The sequence below is a fragment of the Lepisma saccharinum genome, chromosome 18 (genome assembly GCF_977018435.1).
Source record: "Lepisma saccharinum chromosome 18, izLepSacc3.1, whole genome shotgun sequence".
NCBI lineage: Eukaryota > Metazoa > Arthropoda > Insecta > Zygentoma > Lepismatidae > Lepisma > Lepisma saccharinum.
In genome coordinates, this window is record NC_139246.1 from 8834241 (window position 1) to 8843328 (window position 9088).

General features: G+C 36.7%; 1 long non-coding RNA gene across 1 annotated transcript; it reads left to right on the forward strand.

The window, feature by feature from the left end:
- Positions 1–616: 616 nt before the first annotated feature.
- Positions 617–8036, forward strand: LOC146002713 (uncharacterized). The gene is made up of 5 exons (XR_014443750.1): positions 617–796; positions 3703–3876; positions 4036–4208; positions 6372–6487; positions 7706–8036. It is a non-coding gene; the product is annotated as an uncharacterized LOC146002713 (long non-coding RNA).
- The last annotated feature ends 1052 nt before the right edge of the window (positions 8037–9088 follow it).

The window sequence follows — 9088 nt, forward strand, 5'->3', positions numbered from 1 at the left end:
TGCAGTTCGTTCATCCGTTTATGTACGGTGACAACAATGCCTTTCGTGTATAAATCGTGGATTTTTCGGCGCACGACTGCTTCATCAAAAGAATCCAGATTTGTGACACGTTGCAGGGCGTTCGGTCGGTTTTTGCCCGCCGTTGAAAAAGGTTTTCCGCTCGAACTCGCAACACTTTTGTCTTTCTCCTTCAAAATTCTCCACACACAGAAAAAACTGGTTTGTTTGGAATTACCAAAAACGTTTGGTTGAGTTGTTTGGTTATGCTTTTTGTTTCCGATAACCAAATGTTACTTGTAATTACTAAAGCATTTTGTTTAAGAATACAAAAAAATTTGGTTAGACGAAATATGGTACTCGTAAACAAAATTATACACATTTAAGTGAAGAGAAACAAAACGTTTGGTTAAATTTACAATTAAACGTTTGGTTAAATTTACAATGAAACGTTTGGTTAAATTTACAATAACTAGATGTGTCATGGCGTCCGCACGTTCGAAAACCAAAATGCTGTATCTTTGAATGATCGCACGGTGAACTCCAGTGAATTTTGTGTCCGTCTTCAAGCAAGACAGTAGTTTGTCTATGGCCTGTTCTCAACGCATGTGCAAAGCACGAATGCGAGTGATTAAATCTGCAAATACAGTCTTTGTCTAGTCTAAGCCGTTCCTTTCTGAAAACTTTGTCGTCGACTCGTCGGACTGAAAACACGGACAGCACGCAACAGAAGAAATGTTTGTTATCCCAAGATGAGATGGATGATGTTACTTGGAATAACTTGCCGACATTTTCCGAGGTAAGTGAATAATTATATTTATTTTCTTTTCATGCAGTCTCATCGTTGAAACGTGGTGTTAGTGAAGTTGTTGGCCCGAAGGATACTTCTCAGTATTAACTACGTTCATTATAGTAGAGTGATATGAATATATATATTCGTGTATATATGCACAGTTTAGAATGGATTACTTGTAATTTTCATCCACCTAATGAAAGTAGCACTTTTTTGTATTCACATAACCTTGTGAAGGGAGGTTCATTGCCATTATGTACTGTACACCTATACCTGGAAATTTCTTCATCTGGCGATCCTCACCAAATTAACATCTTCGAATATTTATGAAGATGGAAACTTTTTTAAGGTTTAGTATTCTCAAGCAATTACACCAATATGCATCTGGCATAAAATTTCGAGGTGCGTCTAAGGTAGCTTATATCAAATATTGTGTGTGTGTGCAGAATGAGTGTTTGTAGTATTGCAAGTTAGTTGCCACATGTTTTAAAGTGTCCCTAGGTCCAAACTTCTATCTCTGTAATTAAAGTTTTCTGCAACTTCCATCCAAATGCAAATTACAGAAAATTATAACCCTTTATTTGAAGATGTGTAACTTTCACGAGATCTTATTTCACGATGAGGGGATACTGCATGTAGCATGTGCCTTAAATTTTTTTTGTACTCTTCATTGTTATCAGAAATGATGATTGCACAGCAAGTTTCAATGAACACATCCTTAGTTGAAACTGTAAGTGGTGAAAAATATACTTAAATTTATGTGTTGTGTGATAATTTACCATTCAAAATAGCTATTAGTGAATGAAATTGTTGGTCATGTTACGGTAATGCAGCCTGTAAGTACAAAAGAGCATTTCGGCAAAATATTATGTAAAGTAAAAAACTATTACTAAATGATGGATAATATTTCATTCAGTCATTGATTTACAAGTTAAATAACTTGCAGGAAAACGTAAAAATGAAGATTAATATGAGAGAGCCATTGAAACCTGCCTAACATACTCACCAGAGAAATTTCCCTCTGATTATTTTTTTAGAGAGGTACTAATGGATTGGATTTTTTCTTCAGAGGTACTAATAGAGACATTTCGTACGATGTAGAGATGGAAAGTAATGTGACTTTCTGAATCTAGAACAAAAACTAACGGTACTACTTTACTATACCGGAGACACCTATCTGATTTATTTCGCAATTTTTTACATTGATAACGTACTATTCTGCATTGTAGAACATTTCTTTAGGTGAAATAATGGATTTCTAACGAAAATAATGTCTATTTCTTACATACGATAGCCCCACGAACCATCACTGGGAAGAAGTGTGCCTAGTAGGTTAGGTTATGCCTGTTAGGTTAGGTTCCATTAGCACTCCTTTCGTTCAATTTAGCATATACGGACATCGGAATTACAAATTCCACGGCATCTTCCACACCCGGCAACAACTTCACGACGCATCCTCGACACATCATGTTGTAGCAGCAGCAATAGTGCGTATTGTGCTCTCGTGCAGAAAGCAAATGGCAGCAGCAGCAATAGCGCGTCGGAAATAGATTTTCGTAGAAATCCACATGCATTCGCATTAAAATGGATCAAAACTACATTCCCGAACATCAACAACGCTACAGAAAATGATTTGCCTAAGTACTTTCTCCTATAAATTTGAAGAAATCCATCTCCGGTATAGTAAAGTGTTACCAAACTAACTTCACCACCTGATGAAGCATGTCATTCTGTGTTAATAATTATATTGACCTTCATTTTTTTTATTATTATATTCAAATTTTATTGTCCCTTTTGAGTAATTTAATGAAAGTTTTTGAGAATGAGTGAATTTTTTGTTTAAGAACCTGAGTACATTTTTTTGACGACAACACTGCGTTCTGTTCTTCTCGCCACCTGGTGAAAGTAAGCGTTCCTTTTTAGATGAGATTGCCTTGTATGAGATATTTATTTCTTTGTTAATATTGGTGAGAAGAGCAAACAGTGCTAAAAACCAGAAATCACATGGTCACATGTTGGAAGTACGCATTTACTGAAGTAATTTTAATGCTAACAGCCCTAAACCAGATTTAGGAACGTACCCCTTCAACGTAAGTCATGCGACACTTGCAGTAGCAGTACAAATTATCTTATTTGATTCTTAACAAAACTGCATCTCATGCAAAGAGTATTGTGCAGAACCCAGTATTCTTTAACATGAATCATAATATGGTTCCAGAACAGCATGATTTAAAAATTCCGAAAACAAAGGCATCTAGATTCAAAACCTTTTGCAAATATGATTGTGGAATTCCTGGTGACAAAATATAACCACAATTCAACTGTGATTGCATATTCAAGTTCAACTTACATGTTAATTTACTAAATCACTTTGTGTAAAATTATGGAGAGTGTCATGGGATGAGTAACCATGTTTTCACCATTTTTCTGTATGTGGGAATTATTTTTGTGCTAGTGGTAATAACGTTAATACCAGTCTCACAAGGCACTTATGATAAGGCACAGGATAAAGTTAAATTTTTACGTTGCTAGGTTAAATAAGATTACTTTTTTGTGTATGAAATGCTACTGAATTGTAAGTAAAGGCTGATTTTGAGTGAGTAAGGTACAAATATATGTTGTCTGTTTATTCAAGTATAATCTCAATCTGAAGCTTAACCATTACAGTGCTGTTAAAAGTATTCTTAATTTTTTTTAAATGAAAAAAATGTACTTAGTCAGTGTATATGTATGTCTAATTGAACTAGCATTAGATAACTAGTTTCTCGGAACTTGAGCAGAATTAATGTCTATTAGAAGACATTATATATCTTCATATATTTTCACAAAATTGTTTTCGACATTCAATGTTCATATTTATTGATTTGATTCTAGTTAACTTGTGTGTTTGACACAACTTAAATGTTTTGCAGGAAATTTATTACATAGATCTAAAGGCTCAAGGACCAAATAAAAAAAAATGAAATGAAAACTTGTGGATCGATACCAAAATACCAGGAAAACACTACGTAGAAGTGGCGTTTTTGGTGCTGTGAGACAGCGTAACCAGCATGAATCTTACACCAGTTCTGTAGATGGTTTGACAGGTAAGCTGGATAATTGAATATAAATGGTACTGTAGAAGTTTTTAATGTAGGTTTATTCTTCTGTACTATTATAGTAACTTGTATAGTTCATTGTTAACCTCAATATTGTGAAGCACATAATATTTCTTTTCTTGAATGTATTTTTCTATTACCTTCCAGATTATGATAAAAACAACACTGACAGCAAAGCATGGTTTGATTACAATGTTGAGCCATGGAATTATGTGACTGAACACTGCAAGAAGACATTTGAATTGCCTTCGAGGCAAGAGTAAAACTGTACAGGAAATGTTATCATTGTGGCCAGCATTGAAACAATCCCAACCACACTGGTAAGCATATCTCAGACATGATTGTTCTTTCATTAGTTGAATTCTGGTTGCTGATTCAAAGTGAACTTTTAGCCCTGAAAACAAAGCGAAAGACAAACCCTGGTTGTCATATTTATCCCAATTTATCCAACACTTCTGCAACCCATGCATTTTATTTTTTGTTCCTTCCCTAATTTAGCATCACCAATGGCACATTATAAATAAAGCACTCAATTGAAGCATACCACTGAAAAAAAGCTGTATGGTACATTTCAGTGATTGCGAGAACAACGGGTTAAACCTGTAGTATGTTACTGTACTACAATAGAAAAAAACATAAAACCTTATGCAAGCCTGGTAACTCAGCACATTCCCAAAAGTATCATACATCGTTATTCGGTGGAATGCTTCAATTGTTGCGTAAGTGTCTTGTAATATTTTTTTTGTCTAATATCATGTGTGTGTGGTTGTAATTTTAACTGAATCCTAGGTAAGGATGCACAGAGGGCTTTTCTAGATGGTGTAGGTAGGACACAGAGGGGTGGGAGGTGAGTCCCCCAAGAAGGTTCTGTTCCCCTCATACATGGTTGAAACATTGATTGACCTCCTGGATGCCCATGGGCACGGGTATTTCATTGTGTTCCAACATTTACTTAATCAAATCACCATTCATTTTCAATGTTGTGAATGAACTACATATGAAATGAAATAACTGAAGACTAAAATTGGTAAACGTGAAAAGTGGCTGGTAGCCCTCTAAGTAGTTCAAAGGGCATATAAAGAGGTCACTAGTGTGCATGTTCTTACGGGCTGATGTGTGGAACGATGCGATTTCCCAACACTTTCGTTTTTGGCACTTAATACATTTACCACTTTTAGTCCTCAACTGTATACAATATAAAATTTGTTTCAAGTGCACATGGGCAAATCAGTATTGTACCCACTGTTTAAAAGTTTGTATGAAGACCACCATTTTGCTTAGTGACTACTTTTTTTTTGTATGTAGTGGAAGTGGCCATGACAAACAATTTATTTATAAGTCATGGATATAATAAACAGGGTATATCCTTTTTTAAAAAATCATGTGGCAACTGAAGAAAATAATACCAGAAGTTGATTATTCGCCAAGCTGTAAAAAATCTTGTCTTCCCCATGCTTAGGACCAGCCATGATGGTGTATAGGGAGTGTGAGGGTAACACACCCCACAATTTCTTGATCTCGTCGAAAGTGGGGTGTTGTGATCAGCACCATGCCCCTGACCACCTTCACTCCCCATTGTTTTTCCCAGGTATACATGTTATTCGCTGGATCCACTTTGATAGTTGGGGAAAAATTCCCACGTTTTCCCATCCGGGAGTCGAGCCTGGACCCATCGCATGGTAGTCAGAGGAGTTACGAACTGAGCAACTATGTCTAAGCTGCAGAGATCATATTCCTTACGTTTTTAAAAGGGGGGTTGACAGATTTGTCTCAGTCACATTTCTGAAGTGCACTTATACGTCATTCATTTCATGGGGTCCGTGGCAGAGTGGTTAGCACATAGCGCTACAATGCTAGGGGTTCTGGGTTCGAATCCTGGCCTGAGTATGAATGTTTGTGAGTGTCCATTCATCAATTTCATCATATCATCACTCATTCCTGTCTCTGCAGATTAGCCAAAAAGTGGCACAAAGAAGCCGAAATAAAATAAATAAAATCAATGCAAAATTTCTTGGGGCATTTTCAGAAAGCATACGCACTTGATGGTATGTGAAGGACTAAGGTAAGAATGTGAAAAACTCAAAAAGACATGTGGTGACATAAAAACTTTCTTTCAGAGGATACCTACCTTTTTTAGATTTTTAAAATGTATTTTAGGCTTAAATATTAACTTGAATCAATACTTACAATTTCCCTTCATTCATGGTCATTTTATCATCTGGAAGATATAGAAATAGTGTGAAATATGTGGACATATTGTGAACTTTTGAACTTTCCTTCATTGTACATATTAATAGTTGATTGTCACTTGAAAACACCAAGAATCAAATAATTTGCACTCAATTTGCACTGCAGATTTTTTCTTCCCAAGTTTTAATATTGTTTTCTATTTTTAAAAAAAAGATTTGCCACATACAGCATTGAATGAGAAAAATAACCTCTGTCAATAGGCTAAATTGTAATGTTAACAATATTTTTTTCAGATACTAAAGCAGCTATAATACTGACTTGCTGTCAGTTGTGCTGCTCAACTACCCAGATAAGGCATAAAAAAACTACCCACTGTGAATGCGTCTCAGGATAGCTTTGTCACATAAAGGTAACCAGTAAAGCTTAATAACTTATAAATTAATTATTTTGGGTGATGTTTGAATTGCAGATATATTAAGCAAATGTGACATCAAGTACAAATACAAATACAATACAATCCTACAAAAATAGGAGTTTCACATGCCTCTTGGTTTTGGTTTGAGTTGGTGTTTTAAGTCCACTTTATGCACAGTAAGGCTAATCAAGACTGGACCTACAGTTTTAAAGTGGGATCCGAACCACTGTCCCGTGTGCCTCCACCGGGTATCGAACCTGGAACCCCTTGATTAAAAGGCCACGACGCTACCACTGCATCATCGGGGAGGTCTCCTGTATGTCTCTTTTACGCTATTTGTTGGTGTATCTTTATCAGTATTCTTCCATGATTCTATAAAGAAGTTAATTGATTTCATCCACTTAATGTTTCATGAAACTTAGCATATACCTTCTGAAAATGTTTGGACTACAGTACTTCCCCTTAGCATCACACCATGCCATGCATACACATGTAAAGTAAGGGGGGTAAATCTCCACACATTGTCTATATTTGCTACAGTTGAAGTGATGTGATCAGCATCACATCTCAGTGGCATTTACCCCTCAGGTTTGCCCCCATGCACCCATTGATAAAATTCTAGGTGGATTGCATATAATTTCAGAAATGTAATACCAACAAGATCATCTTAAAAGTAAGGTATTACCAACTCTAGTCATTGTAATTTTGCCTCATGGGAACTCCATGTGCAGAACTGAATAATAAATGTGTTACTTAAAGATTTGCAATGCATTTACTTTCAATATAAAACCAGTAAGGAAAATTGTGCAAAGTATTGGATACTACATTATGTTATGGTACTCAAGTAATGGAATGTAATTCTGGTTTGGAGAACATTAAAGGGGTGGGCGTGGGAATATTTTTCCACATATTGAGGCTTGCCAAAAAGTTTTAGGATGGTCAACGTACCAAGCTGTTTAATGCAAATGTCTCATATTATTCCTTACAAGTTTATACGTCGTATGCTTACGGAAACAGAGTGAAGGTAGTATTTTAGGTAGCTTATTAGATATGCAGAGTGTATTTGTTGTTAAATTGCATAACTAATATTTTCAATAATTCATTTCATAACTTGAAAGCCTGATAATTTTACGTATAAGCAATAATTATGTTTTCTTTTACTTGTGTTGGTCCTTCCAGCTGTATTAATTTGACAAAAAATTTAATTTGTAGGGAATTGGAGATGTTGAGCAATTCATTGAAAACAAGAACAGAAAATTGGCATCATATGGTCTCACAAGACCTCTTGTGATATTGGTGGGACCTTCTTTGAGAAACATTACCCATGAGAGTGCTTGTGGCTTCTTCTTCAAAAATCTGTGTACAATATTTCTACAAAATGTGACATGCACATTATGTCTGTGAATACTTTATTCATGTGGAGGGGAATAAACAATGCGGTTGATAATATAAGACGTAAGCGAGTTACTAAAGATATATCAGTGAAACTTACTTGTAAAAATTCTATTAATTTCGGTGGCCTCTGCCACCATCCACTTGGGAACTCGATGCTTCACTGTTAGGCTGACTTCCGGTTTCTGTTGTTGTTTCCTCGACTACCGCTAGGGTTGCTGGTGTAGCCATTTCGTCTGCTGCGCGCAATGGGTTTGAGCTGTTGTAATAACGGGAGCCAAACAAGATGAGCCTGATCGCTGTTCAGCTCCTGGGTTGGTTGAACTTTAGGTGCCTTGCTAGTCCAGTAGTGGGTTGGGATTTTTTTGCTTCTGCTAAGTGCTGTTGTATACGCTCGTTGACAGATCTGATGGATCTGCCAATGTAGTTGCACTGACACTGGGCGTCATATATACCCGGGTTGTCTAGTGGGGAAAGGAATGATCTATTGTGTTTGCTCAGGGCACTGGCTATTTCGTTTATTGGTTTGTGTGCGAGTTTGATGTCACATTGTTCCAAGGTCTTGGCTAGGCTGTTGGATGTAGTCTGGTGGTAAGGGAAGGCAATCCATTTAGCTTTATCACTGCTGGCTGGGTGGAGTAAGTTAGGTTGTCGTACTTGCATTTCTGCTTTGCTGCACCATGTGGAGAGTTGATGTACTGTGTATCCATTTTGAACTCGTATGTCCGTCACTATGTTAACTTCTTCCTTCAAATCTTCTTCAATTGAACAGTGCGAGAAAGCTCTTCTGTAGAAGTTAAGCCATAAATTGGCTTTATGTTGGGGAGGGTGGTTGGAAAGGGAGTGAATATACTGGATTCCTGCCCCAGTTTTTCTATGTATGGCTTAAATTCTACAGAGGAGCTTTCTCGCACTGTTCAAGTGAAGAAGATTTGAAGGAAGAAGTTACCATAATGGCGCACATAGGACTTCCAAATGGATACACAGTACATCAACCCTCCACATGGTGCAGCAAAGCAGAAATACAAGTACGACAACCTAACTTACTCCACCCAGCCAGTAGTGATAAAGCTTAATGGATTGCCTTCCCTTAACACCAGACTACATCCAACAGCCTAGCCAAGACCTTGAATCAAACTCGCACACAAACCAATAAACAAAATAGCCATTGCCCTAAGCAAACACAAGAGATCATTCCTTTCC